Genomic DNA, 25942 nt, shown 5'->3' on the forward strand with positions numbered 1-25942 from the left:
GCACTTAACAGCTCACAGGGCACCTCCGCATGGGGTGTCGCTGTCCTCACTTCCGAGGGTGGGATTCTCAAGGCTGGTCAGTGGCAGAACCAGCCCCCGGGATTTATGTCCAGATCTGGCTCCTCTCCCACTGCATGGGGTCCAGCTCGGCCCCCCGGCGGCTGTGCCTTCCTAAGAGAAACCCCAGAATCTCAGGCAGCAATGGGCACAGCAGCCCTTGAAGCTCTGTGCTTAGGGGCCCGGAGAGCCGTGAGGAGAACTGGGACCCTTTCTGCTCAGCCTATCCCTGCAAACCAGAGGGGAGATGATGGGCTAATCCAGTTCCCAGAGCCACGCCCGCTCTTCTCAAAGGCAGAGAGGCTCTCAAATGGAACAAAGCAATTTCCTTGCCAAGAGAGCTTTTATGTTCACCTTCAAAACAACGTTTCTGCTTTGCAGAGAGCTCCTTCAGAGGGACCCCTTTGAAAGAGAGGACGGAAATAAGGGAGAAAGTGTTTGGGCTCCCATTTTTCTCCAGGAGGATGAGTGCCTCGACATGAGGGCACTCGGCATTCACTCGGCATTCCATCTCCTTCCCCGACTGTGCGGCCTGGGGAGGCTGCTGAGGGATGCTGGAGACGCTGCTGCTGAGAACTCAGCCCTCGCTGTCTGGCCAAGCCCAGGTCAGAAACCCTGCAGCAGCCCCAGGTTCAGAAGGAAGTCCCCAGGGGCTGGAGAAGAACCGCCAAACCTTAACTTCTGGATCCTGCAGGTTCATGATTAGCGGGACTTGCCTGGAGTAGCGGGTCTTGCCTGGAGTAGCGAGTCTTGCCTGCAGTAGCGGGCCTTGCCTGCAGTAGTGGGCCTTGCCCTGAGTAGCGGGCCTTGCCTGCAGTAGCTGACCTTGCCCGGAGTAGCTGGCCTTGCCCGGAGTAGCTGGCCTTGCTCGGAGTAGCTGGCCTTGCCTGGAGTAGCTGGCCTTGCCTGGAGTAGCGGGCCTTGCCCAGAGTAGCAGGTCGTGCCCGCAGTAGCGGGCCTTGCCTGGAGTAGCGGGCCTTGCCCGGAGTAGCTGTCCTTGCCTGCAGTAGCTGGCCTTTCCTGGAGCAGCGGGTCTTGCCCGGAGTAGCTGGCCTTGCCTGGAGTAGCAGGCCTGCCTTCAGTAGCTGGCCTTGCCCGGTGTAGCAGGCCTACCTGGAGTAGCTGGCCTTGCCTGGAGTAGCAGGTCTTGCCTGCAGTAGCGGGCCTTGCCTGGAGCAGCGGGCCTTGCCCGAAGTAGCTGGCCTTGCCTGGAGTAGCTGGCCTTGCCCGGAGTAGCAGGCCTGCCTGCAGTAGCTGGCCTTGCCCGGAGTAGCAGGCCTGCCTGCAGTAGCGGGCCTTGCCTGGAGTAGTGGGTCTTCCCTGCAGTAGCGGGCCTTGCCTGGAGTAGCTGGCCTTGCCTGGAGTAGCTGTCTAAACACCTCCCTCACTGGCCTTGCTACAAACTCCCTCCACTGCCCACCAGCTGGTTAAAACTCGGAAGACCACTGTTAAGATGCCAATATGATCTGACGAGCAAAAACCATTAGGGAAAACCTCCCAGTTGCCTGGACATATATACCAGGAAGCTCCCGGGTGCCCCAGGGGGATGGTAGGAAATAGGGGCCATGTGTGCTGGAGGCAGAGCAGTGAGGTAGGGGGTCGGCTGTGGGCAGGGCCCAGGGTGAGGTGCTGGTGGACGTGCCAGAGATCTGCCCAACACCCTGGGTCACTGTCCCCAGGTCTGGGTGCCGTCACAGGCAGGCACCAGCCCACCAGCTGTGCTGCCCAACTCCCAGGCCTGGGGACTGACGCCCCACTAAAGCTCTTGCCAATGGCTGCCTGAGGTGCCAGGTGAGATGGCCCAGTCCTGGTCTTGAGTGGGGACAGATTTGGAGGTGTCACTTACATCAGTGTCTGCTGTGGAATTAGGGTGAAGCCTGGGACCTTCCTCAGGCCTGGGCCTGAGGTCCCACCCCTGTTTGGCTCTCTCTCCTTCCACGTCCTACTCTCCCACCCCCTCCATATGCTTCTTGTCCCCATGACCTCATCTCAGACCCTGCTTCTGAAGGAGCCACCCCAGGACAGGGCTCCTGACTGGGATGGGCCCATGGCTCGGGGCTCCTGGGGGCAGGGGAGGGGATGTGAGATAATCTATGTCCCCTCTTCAGCTGTCTCTGTGGCCACCCTTTGGGCAGAGGTGGGAGTTGGACGCAGGCATTAGAATTCTCCGTGCGGCTGGAGGAAGGCCGTGCCCACCAGTGCATTTAATCACATTCCCAGAGAAAGACCCGTCGAGCCCCGCTGCCTAACACTCGTGGGCAGCGGGCCTGGTACGCGGCTGCTGTTTCTCTCAACAGTGATTAATATTATTTGCATAAATTTGTAGAGGCACTTATCACAAAGGAATAAAGTAGCCACCTAGGCAGTGCAGGAAAATCAGCATAATATTCACCAAAGAAGGAAATTAAAAAGGAAAATGTCACCGAAAACTTGGGCTTATCAATCTTCATTCTTCCCCTTTCAATGTTTCCCTGCTGCTTACATTACATTTGCATAATTAAATTGCTGGGAGCGTGCGTTTTAATTTGGATGGAAAGCCTATATTATTTCTACTGTGTAAAAATTATTTGATGTTTGATTGAGTTTTTAATGCTCACTCTTCAAATTATAAAGACAGAAAAAAACAGTTTTGTTTTTCTGTTCTTTTATTTTTTCTTCCAACCTATTTGACCATGAGAAGTTCGGATATTGTTAGAAAGTTCCAAGTGCAGAAGTAAGGCCAAACTAATGCTGGCAGATACAGGCCTGGGGGTGAGGTGGGGTGGGGTGAAGTGGGGAGGGGTGGGGTGTGGTGAGGGCGGGCCGGGGGAGGGTCCAGGCCATCCTGTCCAGGCCCCAGGGTCCTATTTTGGCTTTCCCACGAGTTAGCTGTGTGACCTTGGGTAGGGGTCAGTTCTCTCTTTCTTATTCATTCTCTCAAGAAATACCTACTGATGTCTACTAGGGCCAACGAGGGGCAACTAGGTCTACACTGTCTCAGACAGCAGTGAGCAGCCACATGCGGCTATTTAACTATGGGTCTAAACCAGTGGTTCTCAATCTCGGTTGCACATGAGAATCCCCTGGGAATCTTTTTAAAATCCTGATTTCTGGGCCTCATCCTCCGGAAATTCTGTTTCTTTGTTATCAGGTGAGGCCACAACATTAGTAACAAAGAAACAGAATTTCCGGAGGATGAGGCCCAGAAATCAAGATTTTAAAAGATTCCCAGGTGGTTCTCATGTGCAGCCAAGGTTGGGAACCCCTGGTCTAAACTAACCAAAGTGACGCTCTCATCCCCAGACGTGTGTGCAGTGACTCCGGGACTGGGCAGCACAGACAGAGCATCTCCAGCTGCAGGAGGCTCTGGGCAGCGCTGGCTGAGGTGACTCTGGGGTCCTTCACCCACAGGTGCCCACAGGGCAGGGCGCTGCGCGGAGGAGGAGGGTTCCTAGGCTAAGGAGGGGACCAGCACCCCATGTTTCCTTTTCCCGTAAAGAAGGATGTTTGCTCCATGGAAATAGAGATGATCACAGGCAGCTGAGCAGGTGGTGAGGTGGGGCGGGCGGTGTGTCAGGCCAATGAGGAATATACAACAGTGACCCAGAGGGGTCAGGCTTTGCTCCAAAGACCTTAGCTCTAAGGGGGAGACAGATCCTTTATAAAAGCACAAAAAAATAAAAACATGGCACGTTGTAGTTGGAAAATTGAGTTATCTGATGGAGGGAAAAAACCTCATTACTCAGAGAAGATCCAAAATTAGCATCCCATATTGCTGGCTCCAACTTGTTCACTTTAGGGTTCGGACAGAAATAACGCGTGGTAAAAAAGCAACAGCAGTCTCCTCGTCAACTCCTCCTTCCTCACGGAAGTAATGGTCTAATAGAGGAAGCGGCTGCCTAGAGAATTCAGAACTTATTGACGATCTGCTCTAATAAAAGTAGGTTCACATGTTTTAATTAACCAGCGAAGCTTCCCCTGAATGAGTTCACTGTTATCAACAGGAATTTAACACTTGCCAAGAGAACACAGGAAAAAAGCACGATGCTTGAGGAGCCCACAGATAACTAAATGAACTGTAATGTGCATTAGAATTTTCCCTCATATTGTTTTAGAAATGAAATGGAACCTGAAGCATCAGTAAATAGCCTGATATCAAAATAACGTTTCCCGAACTATTTAGAAACAAATGTTGCTATATTAAAAGTCAAAGAAAGCACACGTTTTTAGCAGATGGGCTAAGTGAGGGAATTTATGCGGAGACAATGTGAGCATGGCCAGTGATAAGCGGAGGAGGTGGACTAACCCGCCAGGCTGGCTGAGGGCGCTTCCCTCCCTCCGTTAAAGTTCCCGGGTCGAGGGCGCCAGGAGCACGTGGGGAGCGGGCCTGAACGCGCTGAGGGTTCAGAACCAAGCTCCTCTGTCTGAGTTTTCACGCGTGGAAACGGCCTATGCGCCCGTCATGTCGGAGATGCGCAGCCACAGGAAGAGACCAGAGCAGAGGGCCGGGGCTGCCGCCAGGCCAATCCATCTCGGGCTCCACCTCAGGCTCCATCTCGTTCCCATCGAGCCCGAGGGTCCTGCCAGGTTCTCCTGGTCCATGTCGCAATCAACCCTGACGCAGAGGCCCTGAATAACTAGGACGGAGCTGCCGTTATTAGAACTAAGACCGTCTAGGAAATACACACGCAGCTACTGTCTGACATAAAGTCAAATGAACAAAAAGGTGAACCACGGGCAAGCTGTGGTCTGGTGTTCACCTGCATCCTCGCGCGTTCCCACCGCACGACCTAACAATGCATGAGCCTCGGCAGAGGTGAGCTTAGCAAACCGCTGCCCGCACGCCCAGCAGTGCCCGGAGTGTGCGCCCCGGAGTGTGCGCCCGGAGTGTGCGGGGAGAGGGAGAGGAGCTGGGCGGGGCACGGAGAGGAACCCGCCATTTAACTTCTTCAGGCTTACTGCAAGGCTTTCCAGGTTTTTAGATTGTGTTAATTTTCACTGTGAATGACTTTTCATAACTACTGCAGAATGAATGAGGGAGAAGTACCTTCTTGTGTGTGTTGTGGGAAATAAATCTGAATGAAAACAAAATAGCTGGAAAAGATGACAGTGAGCAGAGATGCTGACGCCTTGACTTCTCTTTTCCTAAAATAAGTCATTTATAAAACACCCCCAAGGACGGGCAGGGCTACAGGGCGACCGTGACGACAGAGCCCGAGTCCGCACTGGCTCTCAGGCTCTGCCTGCCGAGCCTCCGACCTGAAAGGCTCACAGAACCTTCCCTGCGTGAGTCATCGCTCAGGATTTATCTTCAAAGGGCTCCAATTAAAGAAGTCAGTCTCAGAAATCCCCCCTTTTTAGACACAGGAACAAGTATTTAGGAAAAGAATCACAGGATTCACAGGAAAGATTTATACTTTTTTTCTGAACGGAGCAGGCTCTAGCGGAGTTCAAAGGCACACTGTATCAGCTTTAAAGCTTATCCCAGCGGCAGATGCAGCCCCCCAGCCACACCCTGCTCCGGCCTTGTCACGCACACACGGCTCTCAAGCCTTCAGCACGCACATGCCTCTCCACTTTCAGGCAAATCACAACATAAAAGGCTCTTATTTTGAATGTTTCCAGTACAGAGTTCAGAGTCTAAGAAAGGGAGTCCTGCCCGCGTGCAGCGTTGCAGCAAACCAGACAGACGTTTCCTCGCAGCTCTCAAAACCCAGGGAGCCAGTCCTTCCCAGGCCAGGCTCTGGTTCATCTCACCAGCTTCCTTCCTTCCTCCTGTTCCCTCTCGTGCATCTTACCCTCCACCTAAAACTCCCTTTCCTTCCCTGCGCGTGGCTCTCCCCTTTCTGCCTCCACACGCTTGCTCGTGCTGTTCCCTGCATCCGGAATGCCATTCCCTCCATATCTGCACACCCAAGTCGTACACACGTTTCAAACTCATCTCAGGCAGCACCTTGTCTAAGCCGCCTGCCCCAGCATCCCCGGAAAAGGGGCGTCTCCAGCCAGGGCGTCGTTCCGGCCGAGGACCACGCGCTGCCTCGCTTGCACCGTCTCATTCTGGGCTCGTCCGAGGGAACCTGGTGCACGGCGTGATTTACTTGGGTACCTGCTCCCTCCAGGAACAGTGAGGTGTTAGGACCATACGAACAGGCTGGTTTGCTGATAAGTTAAAAAAGGAAATGGACCGAGAGGAGGCAAAAAGAATGAGGTCTCGGGTCTGAAAGAGGAATGTTCTGGACGGGTGCAGCATCCGCCGCCAGCAACACAACTCAGGCCCCTGCACAACCCGCGGGCGTCCCAGAGAGCGGGCAAAGGCACCCTTCTGCACGCCTGCGTGCCGGTGCTCACGCGGGGCCTCACTCACACGCTTTCTTCTTTCTCGAAGCCGTTCTAGAACGAGTGTACTGTCATCCCCGCTTTGGAGGAGTGGGGACCAGAGAGGCGAAGTGAGCTCGGAGAGGCCCAAGCAGCTGAAATTCCTTCTGCCTCAAAGTCTGTGTCCCACTCCTCATGCTGCCCAAGAACATCGGATTCTAAGAGAGAGACATGGAACAGAACACACACACCAAGCCCAGGGCAACAGGGTCCATGTGTGTGTGTGGGGGGGGCCTGTTGTACATTTTACGGCAGGAGAAACAGAGAGAGGTCAGCAGAAGCCCCTCCGCCCGCGTCACGCCTTCCACCTCCCGCAGAGCTTCCGCGCCCATGAACTCACTCCCTGTTGGTTCAGCATCATTTGAATCCATCGGATGTAAATAAACAGGGTCTGGCGGGGCCCTGCCGGAGGGGCCCAGGGCCCTCAGTCCTCCGCGTCATGGCGCTCGGAAGGCTCGGAGACAGAGCTTACTTTTCTCCATGGCAACGGAACTATCCACCCATCCTTCCGTCCGCATCCAATGTAACTCCTAGAAGGGCCTGGCTTGACCAGGGGCAAAGTAAGTACCTGCTGCGCAATGTGTGCTCGGACACGGCAGACCCGAGTCATCCTTAGGGAAGCCTGACCTGGCGGGGGGGGGGGGGGGGGCGGTTCCCAAGAGCTGGCCTCGGTCCATCCCACGTGGGACAACATAAGCCAGACGCCACCCCCACCCCGGGGACCCAGGCTTCCTCCGGGCCAGCATGGAAACGCCCCGTTCACCAACCCCAGCCTCTCGGGGCAGACAGATGAGAGGGACCTTTAGTGGCAGGAGTAGCAATGGCAGTAGTATTCCTAGTAGCATTACAGTAGCATTAATAAGCACTGACTTCCAAAATCCTGCCCCTCGGGTAGAAAGCGAACTCTAGGAAAGGCAAAGTCAGGGGTCAGAAGGGACAAACTGAAGTGGGATCTTTTCTACCCTCAGCTCCTTTATTAAGTATAACTCACAACGGACGGACACCACCCCGCCTCCCCAGCCCCCGCCCAGGGCTCTGGGCACGCAGGCTGCTCCTTGGAGGCGGTCTCACCATGAAATGCAGGGCCCCTGCTATCAATGAAACACCATGATTTTTCTTCATGTAATTTTGTTCCTCTGTAAAGTGAAGGAAAATATCACCACGGCAGCCCTGTCAAGGCCACACATATCTCTTTGAAAAATAAGACGTAGATTACTTTATCCATCTTGCCATTATTAATATGGACATAAATTCTCTAAGCCATTCCATGGGTATATTTCCAGGCACGAGGTATATATTTTATAATTTAATACCCCATTGTGATAAATGCGATTTGTGAACGTCTTTCCTTCACAAACACAGACCTCTCCATATTTTATGCAAACCTCCCATCCATCACATTCAGCGATTCTCACACTTAACCTAAGAAGATAATAACAGCGTAAGTGGAAGGAACCTTCCTATAAAATTCCAGCCTGGCTGGCTGTCTCTGCAGAGGGGCGGCGCAGTCCTGGTGTTGTGTTTTGTGTTTTGCTTTAGGTCATCGGCCTTTTAAAGAACAAAAGCGATGGGTCCGGACTCCAGATCAGTGTGCAGGAACAGAAACGCACACTTCCATATAACTGATGACATGTCACTGGAAGTGTGTTTCCTTAACACAAACACAGTGGAGAAATGATCTTTATAGAAACTTGTCTGTCTTCCACTGTCTTTCTTATGTGCTTATTATGCATATAAACCAAAAAGTAATCCGAATTATGAATAAGCTTCCATTTGAAGGCCTGCAGTTATTTAGCTTGAGTAAGAAACTCAAATGATGGCTTGGTGTTTGCTAGCTAGAGGCGGGGAGAGTGTGTGTGTGTGTGTGTGTGTGTGTGGCTTGTGTGTCTGTGTGTGCATGCATGTGTGTGCATGTGTGTGTGTGCGTGTGCGTGTGCGTGTGCAGTGGGTGTTTTCAGAGTGGCCTAGGCTGGGTTGCATCAGGCAGCTCCAGAATCAGCCAGCAGTCTTTGCGGTGAATCATGGCTCACTCTCGACTGTATCTTTCAAGAAGTGTCTTTGTGTTTGGCGAGGTCTGCCTCGCCGGGGCTGCCTCTGTCATCAGAGAAGATCCAGAAACTCGAATTTCCACTTTAAACTCCCTGAGCTGGAAGAGCCCTCAAAGGAGCTGGGTGGCGTTGGGAGGTGCGCAGACTTCCTTTGCAGAGAAGTCGGCGAGGCTTTGTCCTGTGGAGGCTGGGCCTCCTCCCCGGGCCTCCTCCCCCCAGCCCGGGAGGTTCCCAGACGCTGCTCCTGCCTCTTCCAGAAGGAAAGCGCTGGCACCAGGGCCGGAACGGTGGGGCCTGTGATGATTCTTCTCGCTCGTGTTGCAAAAATCAAATAAAACGTAAGCGTTCACGGGATAGCGTCTCCTTTCCGATGTCTCTCAGAGGGTCTTCCTTTTCGCCCCAAACAGCAGGGCTGCGACTGCATTTGCCACCCCATCTCAGAGCTCTCTCTGCAAAGCCAGCAGGCTTCTGGGTAGCTGAGAAGAACCTGACATCCGGCGTCACCACGCCAGACCCCTTTAGAAGCTGCGGGTCCAGGCCTTGGCTCTCCTAAGAGACACCTTAGCACAGCGGGACATGCTTCTGTGGGGTGGTCGGCGAGGCCCTCGCAGGAGCCTGTGGCGGGAGAGACCGATGACCCTTCCTCCTTCCCAGACAGAGTCAAACCAGGAGCCGGTGGATGAAAGCCGCGGCCGGGCTCCCGGAAGCACACCAGGAACTTCATCCAGCGGCAGCTGAAGAAAAATGGCCCGATTGCCGACGCTGAAAGAATGAGGAGGTAGCAGCTCCAGGCTCCGGGGTGGATGGCACTGGACTGGGCCGACTCCATCCTTTCCCCTCTCATTCAAGCTGCAGACACACCCCACCCCTGGGGCGGCTACGAGCCTCCCCCGCCCCTTACAGGTAAGGCTTCCCCTTGGGACCACTCCAAGCTCTGCCTTTACAAATGGAGCCAGCTCCCCGCAGAGAAGAGGCCACGGCCTGGGACCCCGCCACCTTTCAGGCGTCCCTTTCAGTTGCTGCGTCCAGCGTCCGCCAGTCTCGCAAGTGACTACTGATCCCGGGGGAGAGGGTCCGCACTCCCCTCCTCCGGTCACCTTCCAGGACACACGTCCATCCTCAGCGGAGACTGCTCCCTGCGGTGAGAACCGCTCCGGGAGGGGAGAGGTGGGGAGCGGCCCGTCAGTGCTGCAAAGGTCCCGGAGGACGCAGTGCAGAAGCCGGCGCAGGACATCGCGGCATTAACATTTTATGGGAAGAAGCAATTAGGAAGAATGTCTGGAAAGGCTGCTCTGGGTGCATAAGGAAAAGAAGGGTCACCAGCGCTGCTCCCGTGTGGGGTGGGAGTCTCCGGACGGTTGCCACGGCGTCCGGAGACTCCCCAAATGCTGTGTGGTGACCTGCCTCTTGCCCAGCGGTCGCCAACCTTTCGGACCTCACGGACCACCAGGTAGCGACCGCGGCCCTTGCCCATGCCTGGGAGCCCTGAGGTCAGACAGGACAAGGAACTCTCTGTTGCACTTGCTGCTTGTGAGTCGGGATGAGACAGCCCGATAGAGGCTGCTTATGAGAGGGCCCTGGAGGCCCAGAAATGGCTCGGCTGGGGGACAGAGCAGTCCCTCTTCTCGGCTCGGGCACGCCCACCAAAGAAGCTGTGAGCACTAACAGCACCAGCTTTCCAAATCTGTACTCATTCCAGCCACACATAACTGCACACAAGAACTACCGTGCAGTCCTCCAGCTCCACACTGGGCCTCTGCTGCAGGGAAATCCAGAATGGCTCCCTGACCCACCCCTACCTGGGGTCATCTCTTTCTCTTCCACAGCACGTGTTGTTACAGAATTTACCAGGCGACTGAAAAATACGGAGGAGCACCGGAGGCACAGGAAAAGCCCATTTATTTCCAGACATTGCACATGTGCCAGTACAGTGACTCAGGGGAGTCTGTCTCTCTCTAAAATCCTGAGTAAACCAATATGGAGGAAGCTTTCCCTTTATACCCCTTTGGTTTCTTTGTCCCCCAAATATGGATTATACTTCCGGATGTTTCGCGGGCTTTGCAAAAAGCTCCATGTGCTGGGATGGGGGCAGTGAGACCATATCTCAAGGCCTGGCCTGGCACCAGCACTGATAACTCCATCTGGGGTTTGTATTATTTATGACCCCTCTAAAATGGGAGTAAGCAGGTTTGCAGGACCAGACAATTAAAGGGGCAGTGGCTAGACTATAGGCTAACAAGAATGTGCATTAGGTTAATGGCATAGATTCAGATTGCTAGCCCCCCCCCCCCAAATCTCATTTTCCCCATCAGTGTTAGAGCTCCGTATATTCCTACTGTGTATATCATTCCTGGAGGAGTGCTCTCAGCCCTCTCCCCCATCGAAAACTTACATTTGCCCAAGAACCAACCAACTTTATGCTAAGGATAAAGACAGCATCTTTCCAAGCGTGTATGCCTACGAATGGGGGCGTATTCCCCAAGGAAACTCTCTAGCTGGTGGGATTTCAGGGACCGTGGATGAATTTCAGGGAGACACTCTGAGGTGGAAAGGTATCCCTAGTTCTCGTCTGGGATCCCAGAATGGCGGCTGTTGGTCTGCCCACATCTAAGACCTGCTCTGGGAAGAGAGATCCAATCCCAGGTTGAATCCCAATATCTGAACCCAAGAAGGCCCCTGGGCTGAGCAAGCGCCATGCAGAACCTAACTTCCACTTACAGCCAATTACTGAAGACAGAGATGTTTTATGTCATCCTCTCTGTGGGTGCGTACCTCTTAGAGATGTGGGGTAGAAAGTCTTCAGGCAGCATTCATAACCAATCAGCGCTCCCTTATTGTAGGAGGGCTGATTGTCAAGATTGCTGGTTGGGAAAAATATCGAGGACGGTCTCAAATCAAACCGTACAATCAGCACTCGTGTCTTATGCAAATTGGAAGATATTTTCTTACACTCCATCATAGGGACTGATCCACGCAGGCACCGCCGCACAGGAAGAGCATCTGCCACCCGAAATTTAGAACAATAATTCACCGTCCTGGCGACCGTGCGTCAGCACAGATTAGACTTGTCATAAATTTATAATGATTTCCTATAAAAACATTACATTTTAATAGTTTCACGAAATGACAGGGTAGGGCTGGTGTAAATGTTTAACTAGCACTGTCTCGTATTTCACACTTTATTTCATTACTGAGGATGCTAAAATGAAAACCGCCAGCTTAAAATGCCATCAGATTCAAAACAGGAAACTTGGGAACAAATACTGTATGCAAACCGGATTTCTAGCCCAAGGCCTTCCCACAGCCTCTGTTAGATAAACACCTGGATGTTTCATTTGACTATCAAGTGCTTTTTCCGTACAGCTCATGTAACTTGTTTATCAGGTGCACCTCGGTGAGATGAAACTACAGGTCACGGCCGCCATTAGTAAGTGTTTCCACGTGGGAAGGCCGCCGTGGAGGGGCCCTGTCCCGCGTGTTCTCCACGTCATCGGCCCTACTGTGACACTACGTGTTTTTTCTACAAAGGAAAGAGATTCACTCAAAAACCAGACTGACACACGACAGTCCGTGTCAGCCACACAGGGAGACGCGAAGCGGCCTGCAGGAAGACGTGTGATGTGTCATCTCGTGCCCTTCACGCTGACAGTCCCTCCTGTCTCTGAGTCCTCAGTGATTCGGACCGTTCTCTCCTGATGCAGTCACTCCCCCAGGTCTGAGGGTGTGGTGTTCCAGATCATAGTGCCAGACACTGTGTGTCCTTACAACTTGTTAGCCGCCGACGAACCAGACTTAAAACTCCGCACCAGCAAGGCAGCGGTCGGCACTGTTCTAACTGCTTCTGCAGAAGTGACTCGTCTGATCCTCACAATGGCTCGGCGCGAGGGGCGAGCACTCTCAGCATCCCCCGTTACTGGCGAGGACCGTGGGGCGCAGGCAGGTCAGGACACCCAAGGTCGCAGGGCCTGCAGGTGGAGCTATTCTGGCTCCAGAGCCGAGCTGCTCACCAGGACGCCTCGCTGCCTCTTGCACCGCCTCCAGCAAACACCACGGGAGAGTGGGCTCCGCAGGGCAGCTTACGGCTTGAGTCTGTCCAGAGACGAGCAGGCGCAGTTTACAAAAACCATTCATTTATTTAAACAAAGTATATGCCCAGTGCAGTTCAAGGTGCCAGGGATGTAGTGATGCTAAAACAAACTTCTTGACCCTTTAGCACTTATGTCCAAGTGGGGAGGATAAACAATAGAAAATACGCAAATAGGCAAAACGCCAGAAAACCCTGAGTGCAGCGGGGAAAGAGAGCAGGCCAGGAGGCAGAGGAGACAGGGACGGGGGCGCCCGTCATTGAAGCTGGTCAGGGTGACACCTGAGCAAAGACCTGGAGAAAGCCATGTGGGCTTGGGAAGAACCTTCCAGAAGAGGGCACTGCACATACACAGGCCTGGAGGCACAGCGCGTTGGGTGTCTGAGGACCAGCCTGTGCGTCTAGATTGGCGGGGGGGGGGGGGGGGGGGGGGGAGGCAGGAGAGAGGTCAAATCCCAGGAGCCACGTAGATCAGGACCAGACCGGATCCTCCCCCGAGAGGAGAACTCATCTCCCTGAGCTGCTGGAAGGATCGCCCGCTGGCCGCTGTGCTGAGAGCAGGCCCTGGCTGGAGGCTGGGAGCCATGCAGGAAGCAGGAAGCAGGAAGTTATAACGATTCACCTGGGAGGCGCTGGATGGGGCGGGGGTTGGAGGTGGTCAAAGAGGATCCCTTCTTGGTCTGTGTGTAAAGCAGAGTCAAGAGAATTTGTGGGCACAGGAGGGTGGGGCGAGAGGAGGAGTGTGGGAGGACTTGGTCCCTTGCTGCCTCTGGGCTCTGCTTCAAGTTCCCCTCCTACAGGAGCCTCCTTGCCTACGAGGTCCGACTTGAGACACTGAAGCTGCCGTTGACCTGGCCACCCTCCAGCCTGCGTGCCCTGGGGCCACGGAGGAGCTTGCTTCCAGAGGCTGGGCTCTCCGTGGCCATGCAATTAAGCCTAACAAGGCACCAGGAGCTCCTTGGGGGGCACACAGAGATGCCCCCAGTAATTGGCAACAGGCCTCTGTTCCCCAGGGGCTAGGGATTACGTGCTGGCAGCAGGCAGGGCCACGGAAGGGTCGAGACCTTGAGGGAGGCCAGATGGGGTCAGCGAGCGTCATGCATAAGGCATGAGCAGCTCTGCCGGCTGCTCCCAGCAATCCCGAAGGAGCACAGCGAGGCCCCTCCCTGGTCTGGGGAAGCGACAAGAGGCCTGCCCTGTGCTGGGAGACCGCGGGCCCCGGGGGGCTCCCCCACACCTGACTGTGGCTCCATAAAGCTGACTCCAGAGCTCCGGATTCACGCAGAGGAAGCAGTAAAGACCCGTGCTTTATGCAGGTGCATTCCCGGTGCATAGTGTCAGTGACAGGAAGGATGTGCATCCGCAAACAGAAACGGCCTCCACCGAGGAAATAAGAGGACGAAAGCTAGAGTCTGGTGGGGACACATGCTGGGTCCTGGAGGCTGAGGAAGCTGCCTGCCATTTCCGAGGTACGTATGTAACGGTGTGCATCCGTGCACCCGGGTCTTGGTGACTTTCTCTGTGCTGATAAACCCCGCACGGCGCTACGGTAAACCCTTCGATAACCATCTCCTGTCATCTTCAGACAAGGGCCCTAACCAGGTAAATGAGCGCTCAGCTCCGAGGTATAAGCGACTGGTCCAAGGATACACAGCAGGTAAAGGGCAGAGTCCAGGTCTGAGCCTATGTCCGTGGGTCCTCTCTGAATCCAGTGCCTGGTACCGTCTGTCTAAACGGCTCACTCAATACTCCTCAGCCCCACTCCCGGCCTCTGCGTCTGGACTCATCCATCAGCAGCAGTGTTGGCCCGCCTGCCCGCCCCTGACCCCAGCAGGCCCTCTGCCCACGTCCCTGCATTATTAATGCACTGGTAGGTGGATATCATCGCTGTAACTGTTACAGTGTAACAGATAGGAAAACGCGGTGCTTTCTGCCAGCCGGTTCACGGGTCTACCTAATCAATATCCTCTGTCTGAGGCTTCTCTTCCAGTGCCGCTTGAAGTCTCGTGTGAATTCTTTACTGGGTAAGCTCGCCCTCAGAGACAGAAACCATACACACACATGTCGATTTTGAATGTCATTACCATTTTCAAATACAAGAACATTGAAGAAATAAAAAGATTTTCAACAGCGGATGTTACCGGACTTGCAGAAATAAATTGACAACACAAACTAGGCTCCAGTCCTCTTCCCAGCAAACGTAACTGAAAGCCTTCGCAACTGGCTAAAGACAGGCAGGGCTCAGAAAAGGAAGTGTCTGGGACCCAGATCATTTGCGGCTTCAGTAACTATGCGTTCTGGGTTGTCAGAAGCAGCCTCTGGAGCAGGGGTGGGGAACGTCTGGCCCGCGGGCCACATGAAACCCATGAAATCATTTGGTCTTGCCCTGCCAAGGCCTGAGGGGCGAGTTATTAAGTATCTGACCAAATAGAGCAGCTCATCTTTAAGCCGATAATCCTGTGTGGCCCGAGGATGATGCTGTAAATATCCAAATGGCCCCTGGCAGGAAAAGGTTCCCCACCCCTGCTCTCGAGTTTCTCAGATGTGCATCTGGGACCACGTCCAAACACCAAGTCCAAGCAGCAGGCGCAGGACGGGGCCCGAGACTCCGCACTGCCAATAAGCTACCAAGCAAGGACGCCGCGGCGGGTCTGGGACCACATTTTGAGCAGCAGGGCGCCAGAGGTCTTGCTCACTCTGTCACACCATCAAACCACCCCTGCGATGGTGCTATTTCAGCAGTTCCGCTGCATTCTAGAGTCTGGATCCAGATAACCTCGATGTTTGCTCTGGGCAATTTAATTATCTTCCTAGGGCACGCCATGCACGAGGGCTTCTCCACGTCACAGGAAGAAGCAGTCACACTTCCTCATGCAAGAGGGAGGAGGAGGGAATAAACAGAAATGGACAATCTGTGACAGGCCTCATGAGCTTGACCTTCGAGGAAACAAACTCAAAACACCTTCGATAACCAGCACATTATTTCCGTCCTAATGCTTTCACAATTATGTGGGCAGAAAGTAATATGTAACATGTAATGACTCAACTTTCTGATGAAGCCAGGAAATGAATATAACACAGGAATAAAAGTGAGGAAGAGGAGGAGGTTGATGATCATGATGATCAGCAATAGTTACACTGAGAAGTTACTGTATGTTTCTGTGTATAAGACCCTATTTTTTTTTTCTAAAATCATTAGACTGAAATTGAGGGGCATCTTAGACACAGAAAAATACGGTGTGTTCCAGGCACATGCTAAGCACTTTGCTTTCATTGTCGCGTGACCACCCACGACAATCTTATGGTAGAAATATTATTTCTATTTTTATATTAGGAAACCGAGACTCAGTGAAGAGAGATTACTTATCCAATTAGATTTGTGCACTGGTGGGGTCCCTCAGCCTGGCCTGCGCCCTCTTGCAATCCAGGACCCTCGGGGGATGTCGGGCTGCCAATTTTGGCCTGATCCCCGCAGCCCAGCCAGGCCGAAACTGGCGGTCCGACATCCCCCAAGGGATGTAGTAGTGCGCAAAGCAGTAGGAGGCCGGGGAGGAGCCCGAGCCCAGGCCAGGCGCCGTGCTGCTCCCACTCATCCCAGCCCGCTGTGCCTGCTGCCACTCGGTAAGCTCGCTGAGCGGCGCTCCCCCTGTGGGGGCGCACTGACCACCAGGGGGAAGCTCCTACGTTGAGTGTCTGCTCCCTGGTGGTCAGTGCGCATCACAGCGAATGGTTAAATGGTCAACTGGTCACTTAGGGTTTTATATAGAGAGATAAAAGGGGAGGCTTGAACCCAAGGCTGCCCAACCCCCCACGTCTCTGCACCACCTAGCTAACTGAGGTCCTTCATCTGGAATACAGAACAAGCTCCTATCTCAATGAAAGGAAGACGGCATCCTTAGGCTATATTAAATAAAGGCTTCAAAAATAGAATCAGGACCACTGCTTCTCTTGATTAAAGACACAGATCAAGCTGGACTGAATCAAATACTCCACGTTGCAAAGGAATCCGTCAGGAACCACTTGGGTGGTTGTTTATCTCAGCAAAAGGATCCGTTGAGTACACATCTGAAAGGCTGCACAGGTTAAATATTCTAATCTAGAAGAGACGACAGGCTCTCACACAGGGCTGGCAAGGGCACCATCGCAAAAAGGCCAGAGACGCTTTCAAAGCAAAGGCAAGCAGCATTCACGTATTCAGGCACCCGCCCCAGTGAGCCGTGAGGTCCAGAGAAGGAATCGCGGTCAGATGGCTCCATGACATCACTGTTGTCCTATGGAGGACGCGGGGGATGTCAGCGTAGCGCGGCCAAGCGTTCCCTCCCTCTTCCTGTGCCCAGGGTATTTCATTCGGCTCACCAGACCTTGGTGCGTACATATCCCAGGAAGGGCTGCTGGGTTTCCCGGCTCCAACGGCCACAATTCTTAACATTTCTCTGCCTGTGTTCAGGAAGGGCTTTTTAAATTGGTTTTACAAATAACTCACTTGGTTTTGCCAGAGTTGAATCTGTTACTGAATCCCTCTATTGGGTTTTAAATTTGAAAGTCATGCCCTGTTTACGAATGTAATAATCGTTCGAGTCTGTGAAGATACTAATTAGAATTCTTTTTAAAGTCTTGTTTCTCATGTTTGTTTTCCTGTGGCCACTGGTGTTTCCGGTTCACCAGCGGCCACTCCTGGGCTAGACTTTCCTTAGATGTCCGGCGATTTCTGTCTGCTCAGCATCAGAGATGAAGACCGATAGGCGTGAGCACCGGTAGCCTGATGAGCTGCCTGGGGAAGGTTTAAGATCTCACTTTGGTTTCCTTGGGGAATCTCCTCTTGAGTGGATGCTGCTGAGGGCTGTGGGCAGTTTTCCCCTGGGGTCAGTGAGAAATGGAGGGGAAATAAAGACTTAGATTCACAGGACAAACAGGGACAAAAGGCTGAGCATCCACTTTGGTGGCGGGCAGCGGCTCTGGGTGGCCAGGCAGCCCAGCCTGGAATTCAGTGACTGCGCACCGTGGGGCCCTCGGGGAAGAGCCTGGCTGAGCAGGGAGGGGCCGAGCCCTTCCTCTGAGCCCCCAGTGCCGGAGCCCGGATTCTTCCAGAGCCGCTCAGTGTGCCTGCCTCTGTGCCTGCGGTGGGGTCTCGGAAACTAACTGCACCTTTTGGAAATTTCCCAAGCTAGTCATCTGGGACTGAGACCTCTCCCTGTTTTCAGTGAGATTGTCACTTATTTTTATACTTATTTTGATCATTTTGATGGAATCTGGGGAGGCAATCAAGGTAAAGAAATGAACTTTTCACCATCATGATTTAAAATCTCAATTCATTTAGAAATAATTATCAACACATGTGTATGTGTTTATGTGCATGTGTGTATACATACATACATGTCATGTGTCTATCTAGAAATAAAACAAAATGTTAACTATGGTAATGTGTAGGATAATAGTTTAAGGATGACTGTCTATTCCTGGGGGGGGGGGGAATTAATACTGTGATTTTTTTTTTTAGAACCAATTCACATACCATTTTAAAGGGTACAATTCAGTGGATTTTAGTATATTCACAAAGATGTGTAACCTTCACTACAACCAGTTTTAGAACATCTTAATCATCCCCTAAACCCTGAGTCCATTAGCCGTCACTCTCCACTCCCCTCTCTCTCTCCCAGCCCCTGACAACCACTACTCTCTCTGTCTCTATAGATTTGTGTCTATTTTAATAGTTAGTATCAGTGGAATCTAGTAGCGCATAGAAATGAAATCGTGCAGTATGTATGTTTTGTGTCTGGCTTTTTAAAAAAGATTTTTATTGATTTTTAGAGAGAGAAGGGGAGGGAGAAGGATAGAGAGATAGAAACATTAATAAGAGAGAAACATCATCCAATCGGCAGCCTCCTGCAGGCCCCTTACTGGGGATTGAGCCTGAAACCCAGGCATGTGCCCTGACCAGGAATCAAACTGATGACCTCTTGGTTCATGGGTCGACGCTCAACCACTGAGCCACACTGCCAAGCTGGCTTCTTTTACTGAATGCTCTCAAGGTTCATCCATGCTGTAGCATGTGTATCTCACTCCTTTCTATGGCCGAATAATAGCTCATTGCATGGATATACCACATTTTATTTTTCCATTCATTAGTTGTTGAACATTTGGGTTGGTTCCACTTTTCTGGCTATTAAGAGCAATGTTGCTATGAAATTCATGTACAAATTATTATTTATAATTTTTAAATATACAGCTTCAGAAAAATTACAAAAATATCTTTCCAAAAATAGTCAATAAATCAAACTTTTGGCTCATGCAGACTGGCTCTGCTCCCATTACTCTAAAGCATATGGTTTAGTGTATGCCTACAACACCTAATAGTGCAAATACCTGGACAGAATAAATTAACTAGGAGCAAGCAGACATTCTTGCATAAACTGGTGGTCAACTAATAAATCTAGTCTCAACATGGTGGAGGTACACGGACGTATGTTAACAATTTCTATGGTTTCTCTAATCATTGTTTCAGGGCAGCACGCCTTTCTTTTAAGAATATCATCTTAGAACATATTTCATTCGGTCACATGCAACATTCAGAAAACAGTGCTTGTGCACTGAATTAAAACAGGCCCAGACCATGAAATGAGAGGCGAGGGGCCGCGGGGGGTTGGGGGGGGGGGAATGGACCTATTTTGCTGCCCCCTCATAGACTGCAACCTTTAGAAAGGGATTATTTCCATTACATTTTCATCAGGGACTAGCAAAGAAAAGTATATCATGTTATTACAGAGCCTGGAAATGTAATGACTTTCAGGTTGCTAAGCAACACTCAATGTTAAAGGCCCCAGTATCTGTGATCTCTGGAGACACTCTCAAATTTCATTAAAACCTGCTCATAACCATACCACAAGGTCCAAGTGGAGTTTATAAATAGGCTTCGTTTCTTGACATAATAGTGGAGGAATGGAAAAGGAAAACAAAAAGCAAGAGGCATCAAAACTTCTGTGGTGCTTAAAACCAAACATTTTGGACACCCAATTAGCAAAATCTATACAGCTTCTAAGGGTGCTTCATAGAGAGACGCCAAGTACTATCCATTTATAGTAAATAAGTTATTTATTATCTTGGAAAAATGGTGCTGTGTAGAACTTTGAGACCTTCTTTGAAGAAAGGATAAATACGTTCGGTGTATAAATCGAGAAGGGAGCCCAGGGTAATTTGAAATGATGGTCCAATCATTATTTGCTGCAAGGAAGGTCATGATCGGGGTACGCTTTCAACTGAAATAGGAAGGAAGGATGCTGCAGGAAATAATTCTGAGGAACACTTTCAAACTATTGCCTTTAGCAATGGTGCTGGGAAAAGTCAATCCCCGGTACAGAAAAGGTTACGGCAGGTCGCAATCACAACACCCCCCCACCTCGCCCCCTCCCGTGTGTCTCCCCAGGGTGCTGATCTAGATGTTGGGCTCAGCTCCCTAAGATGGCGAAGAGACCTGGCTTCTCGTACCAAGAGCACACCCTGGTGCTCTCCCTGCTGCAGCTATCTGTGGATCCCTCGTTCCCAGCTCTCTCTCCTTGTCTCAGCACCACCTGGCAATATCCCCGTCCACCGAGAGGGTCCTTCCAGCACCACCGTTCTTTGGTTTTCCCTCCAGTGACCACCACACACAGACACTCACTGCTGGGGCCATTACCATTACTCGGCTGCCCTCCAGAACCCAATTCAAGCCTCCCACACACTGATCACCACTTCCCACCATTCCTCTCTCCCGTCCAGACCTCTCATACTTGGAATTCTAGAACTGTAGATGCAACGGCCAACGAGGATGTCTGACTGCAGCTCAAACATCCCATGTCCAAGGCGGAGCTCCTCCTTCTCCCTCTCCCTCCACACCAGCTCCTCCCAAGTTTTGGCCTAGATGGATCGGAACTGTCTGTGGCTGTTCTCTGTCTCACAGTCCAGATCCCGTCTGCTGGTAAATCTACTGGGTCTACTTTCAAGATCCAAAAACATGATCGCTCCAAGCCACGGCCAGGCCTCTCCCAGATCGCAGGAACCCCCTGCATCTCTCTTATCCCTCACCCACTTCAACGACTATTCCGAACGCAGCAACCGGGTCACCCCACGCCTCTACTCAGAGCCCGCCAAAGGAGACACTCACCGCACTCTTCCAAAGTGTTCACCCCCAGACGTCTGCCTCGGGCTCTCATAGGAGAGAAGGCCAGGAACTAAGGCAACAACAGTTCAATTCAGACTGGAATTTGGCTTTAAAAAAGCTATAAAGTCATTTTTTGACAATTAGGGAAATTAAATATGAGCAAGATATTAGTGACATGACATTTTTACTAAGTCCCTTGGGTGTGATGTTATCTTAGTTAGGGGCCAAGTGTCACAATGCCTTTACTTCCACATGATTCTTAAAACACACAGATACCCAAAAACTAAGCAATTTTATCACCCCAATAAATTCAATAAAAAATAAAATTAAACCATCTAAAAATTAAAAAAAAACACATAGAAATAAAAATATTGCGGCGACAACACCTTGTGTGAATAAACTATATGGACACTTGAAAAAATATGCTAAAATGATAACAATTCTGATTATTCTTGATTACTCAGGTGTTCAAACTACTCTTTCAACCTGTGTTTTTGAAACTTTTCATAATAAAAAGTGGGTACAGTGTCATCAATGGCAGTGGGAACTTGAACTAGAAGGCTCGTTAGAGAAGACAGGGGACGGATTTTATTTGACAGAAGAATTTCAGGAAGGGGCGGGGGGGGGTTGAATCTCTTGAGAAAAGAAGTCAAGACAGAAGGAAAACGATGCTGCAGGGGGCCACCCACATGGACTGAGCGAGGAGGGGGGTGCCGGCCGGCCGGGAGCTTCCGCGGGGGGCGGGGAGGAAATGGGGAGACCCCTTCACAGTGTCGCTAAGGAAGCTTTCTCTGCCACCTGCGCATCCTCTGCCAACTTGGGGCAACGCTGCACACGCTTCCTCAGCCCCTCGGGGACTGTGTTTCCCGCCCGGCCACACACAAGCCTCAGTCCTGAGGGCCGGCTCCATCCCCTGGCCGTGTGCTTCCCGATTCCACTGCTCAAAACCACAGAATGTTTCCTCAGGGAGTGAAGTAGGAACTACAGGCAGGTACTTCTTTCCTTTGTTGGAAATTTACAACGAAACCATTCCGAGTTCCCAGGGAGCTTGTGACTATGGCATCGCTGGCACAGACAGCTTCCCCAGGGTAACAAACGGGGCGCGTGAGTCAGAGAACGATCCCGGGACAGAGACTCGTCAGAGCGTCCTCTCCGAGGCAGGAGCACCTGAATCGGGGCCCGTTCCCCGAGAATTAATCATGTTCACTTTTCACTCATTTGGGTACATAGGGTTTCTTTTTTAGGCCACTGGTTTCACACCAATCTCCCGCCCCGCCCCCTTTGTTGTCCTTTAAGAAAATAATCAAGAACAGAAGGACTTAAACCACCAGGAAAATGAGCTGGAGAGAAAGAGGCATCGTCTTACCTAAGTGTTATATACCTCAGGGAATGCTTCGTTACCTCTCTACTAGAAACAGTCCCTTCGGATTCTGAGTCCAGACTCGTTCTGTTTCTAACGCTGAATGGCTGCAGAACTCCTACTTACCCCATTTGGCCTCTAAAGGCTTTTCTTTTCTTTTTGTAAAATATAATTTTATTTCAGAGAGAAAGGGAGAGGAAGAGAGAGAGAGAAACATCAATGATGAGAGAGGGAAACACTGATCAGCTATCTCCTGCATGGCCTCTTCTGGGGATCAAGCCAGCAACCTGGGCATCTGCCCTGACGGGGAATCAAACCGTGACCTCCAGATTCATAGGTTGATGCTCAACCACTGAGCCACACTGGCCGGGCTAAAGGCTTTTCTTTACATGAAGAAATCCAGCAATGGAACATCTCCGTTCTCCCGGTGGAATGAAAAGGACCAGGGGACCTATATGAGCATCTAAATTTTAGATTCTGAAAGGAAAGGGATGTGAGCACAGTAAGACTTGCTGAAAGCCACCAGGAAAAGCGTCTCCAAGGGCTGGATGCTGGTAAGAATCTTTCATGCTATTCACCTAGATCGCACCCCTGCTGCAGGGTAGCTGGGCGGGCAGGGGGAGCCAGGACATCAGTTACCATCACCTCTGCCTTCACAGTAGCCAGGGGTACGCGCTGAAGCCAGTTCTGCAGAACAAGGCTGTGGTGGTTTCTGCGCAGTCGATACCGATACCCTGAGTGCAGGGGTAAGGCAGCTTTAATTAAAAGACAAGCAGCCAATCTGCAATCATCACTCTGGGAAAACTCCCATCGATAGGGAGTTCAAGAGAGAGGCAAGCTGGGGAGCACCTTGCAGGGTGATTTCCATCACAGTTTTAAAGCTACAGCAGAGTATAATTATAGAACCGCCTGGCTTCCTGGCAATGACAATGGATAATTAAACTGGGTGGATGTTCTAAATACAGACTAAGTGAGGAAGAGCACCCCGGGGCAGCACCATTAGCACAGAGTAAACTTCCTCAGTCTTTCATCTGTTGGTGAGCATTGCAGTTTTAGAAAGAAAAGCAGAAAACTGGGACTTGAAATAGGTATTTCAAGAATGGTAGTTACTGGATGCTGGGGGGGGGGGGGTGGCTGGGGAGAGGGACAGTCATTGTTAAAGGGCGGGGTTGCATTTGGGGGGAAGGGGCTCAAGAGATGGATGGTGGTGATGGTTGCACAGCCATGTGACTGCACTTAATGCTCCTGACTGTACAATTAAAAACGGTAAAATTGGTCAATCTTATATGAATTTTACCATAATTTTTAAAAAGAGGTAAGTTGTTTTCCCGTAAATGGGTAAAAAGTCACTTACATTCAATTTTTCTTCCACAAACACCATCTACCTGGTCCTTTATGCAGCAGGTCAGAAACTCTACGGAGATCCTTTCAGGCAGTAAAGTGAACTAAAAGGCGGCGGCGTCTGGTTACTCTGACCAACCTGGGGTCTGATTGGCTTGCTGCATGATTAATGCGACCAGTATTTTAGAAAATGGTGTAATTTGTTTCCAAGACAGACCCAGAATCGCCTCTCTGCAATTCTGAAGAGCTCTGAAACCCAAACTTGTTCCCTAAGTTTGGATCAAGAACGTATTTGGTGGCAAAACCTGACCCGAGCCCGCACCGGCCCGCACAGAGTCTGCGTTTACCCACTCGCTGTGCACACGCACACATCTGGCTGCAGAAACATGCCCCTGTAGACAGCGTCACTGCCCCATCGTTCTACCTGAATGGGCGCCGTCTCACTTGTAGTACAAGCGCCATGCCAAAGCGATGGGAAAATTATGCGTTTCCTAACAAACCTGGTTCTGAACGTTTCAAAGGAGAGGCAGTGGATCTCTATGAAATTAATCACATCCAATTTAGATTAATATTTCCCAAGCACTGATCATTCTCTACCAAAATCACAATTTTGTCACATCCAGACATCACTCATGTGATTACATTCCCTAGTACATGTCTTCACGGTGACTCGGCTTTGTTTATTTGAATAAAATTCCAATTTTAAATATCTCTAACTGTAAAAGCCAAGTTCCTGAGAGGTCTACCCTGTGGGACAAAGGAGTTTCTGAAGAAGCCCAGAGGTGTTAAAGGCACAGGAGTGCCAGACTGAGACTTTCACCTTAAATCAGTGGTTCTCTCTTGCCATTTGCAACAGCATGGATGGAACTGGAGAGCATTATGCTAAGTGAAATAAGCCAGTCAATGAAGGAAAAATACCACATGGTCTCACCCATTCATGGATAATAAAGACCATTATAAACTTATGAACAATAATAGATACAGAGGCAGAGCAGCCTCAAACAGATTGTCAAACTGCAGCGGGAAGGCGGGGAGGGTTGCGGGGCAGGAGGGAGGGAGGTAAGAGATCAACCGAAGGACTTGTATGCATGTATATAAGCATAACCAATGGACATAAGACACTGGGGGGTAGGGCAGGCCAGGGGATTGTCAAGGGCGGGGGGAGAAAAAAAAAAGGACACATATGTAATACCCTCTGTAATACTTTAAGCAATAAAACAATTAAAAAAATTAAAAAAAAATAAATCAGTGGTTCTCAACCTTTTGGCCCTTTAAATACAGTTCCTCATGTTGTGGCCCAACCGTAAAATTATTTTCGTTGCTACTTCATAACTGTAATGTTGCTACTGTTATGAATCGCAATGTAAATATCTGATATGCAGGATGGTCTTAGGCGACGCCTGTGAAAGGGTCGTTCGACCGCCAAAGGGGTCGCGACCCACAGGTTGAGAACCGCTGCAAATCATCAGAGAGACAAAGAAAACGGAAAGGGAGCCCCTGCCTGCCCATGTGACTCAGTGTCCCCCGGACCAGGCTGGTGCGCAATCTCCAGTCCCCCGTCATCACTCTGTTTCTCAGGGAATGGCTCGCTGAGACGGCAAGTCTTGTGGGGGTGGGGACCCGTCTGTACAAAAGCATAAAGTAGCAGTGAGGGTGGGGGGAGGGGGGGGTAGATGAACTCTGTGTCCCACTTCCAGGCTGTCACCTTAATCCACCAGGTAGACTGAGCTGGGCCAGGCACCGCCATCTATTTATCAAATTGGCACCAAAGTTACCCTGAGTGCAACCCCCTGGCTCATCCATAGCTGCGCTGGCCAAAGGCCTCCTCAGATGCCTGTGTCTAGAAGCGGACAGACCGACCAACCAGAACATGAGCCAGACCAGCAGGACCCTCAGCCCTTCCTACACTTCAACAGCAGCCACTGCAAAGAACAGCCTTCAGAAGCAGCAGAGTCAGATTTGTTATGAAAAGAAAATCAGTCCGTCTTCAAAAGTACCTTCAGCATCAGCTCCCAGAGCACAGACACGGGACAGTAGGGAAAGTCTTCCCGCACAGAGGACTGAGAGTTAGGAAATCTCCACTGTGCAACTACCAGGAATTTAAAAATAATAAGTGTACACTGATTGAATGCGGTGATCAAAATGACCATCACCCGCCAGGGGCAGACAGACACCATGAGCCCCTGGAGGTGCTGGACTGAGAAAGACAATACCCGCTCAGGAGTTTTCCTGAATCGAACGGACGTCAGACAGACACAAACTGACGGTGATTCCGCAAAATACCCAGCCTGCAGGCTCCCAAAGTGTGATGACGACGAAGAAAGGTGGCAGGACTTTCCAGATTAAAGACACGTGTCTACCAAAGTACGCGCTCCCAGCTGGGTCCCACCCAGAATAAAGGCTGCAGAGGGCACTGGCACCGCTGACAGGATCGGGATATGGAGGGCAGGGGGGTAAAACAAGGGCATCAGGTTAAATTTCCCGCTTTCGATGACAGTGGGTAGGTGAGAAAACGCCTGTTTTGTCAGGAAATGCATACTTACGAAGAGGCAAGGGGGCGCAAC

General features: G+C 51.3%; 1 protein-coding gene across 1 annotated transcript in view; it reads right to left on the reverse strand.

The window, feature by feature from the left end:
- The window catches only part of ULK4 (unc-51 like kinase 4), a 246189-nt gene that overhangs the window by 34516 nt on the left and 185731 nt on the right, over positions 1–25942 (reverse strand). The gene's annotated exons all lie outside the window — the stretch shown is intronic.

This window comes from Myotis nattereri, assembly GCF_964212035.1.
Source record: "Myotis nattereri genome assembly, chromosome: 14".
NCBI lineage: Eukaryota > Metazoa > Chordata > Mammalia > Chiroptera > Vespertilionidae > Myotis > Myotis nattereri.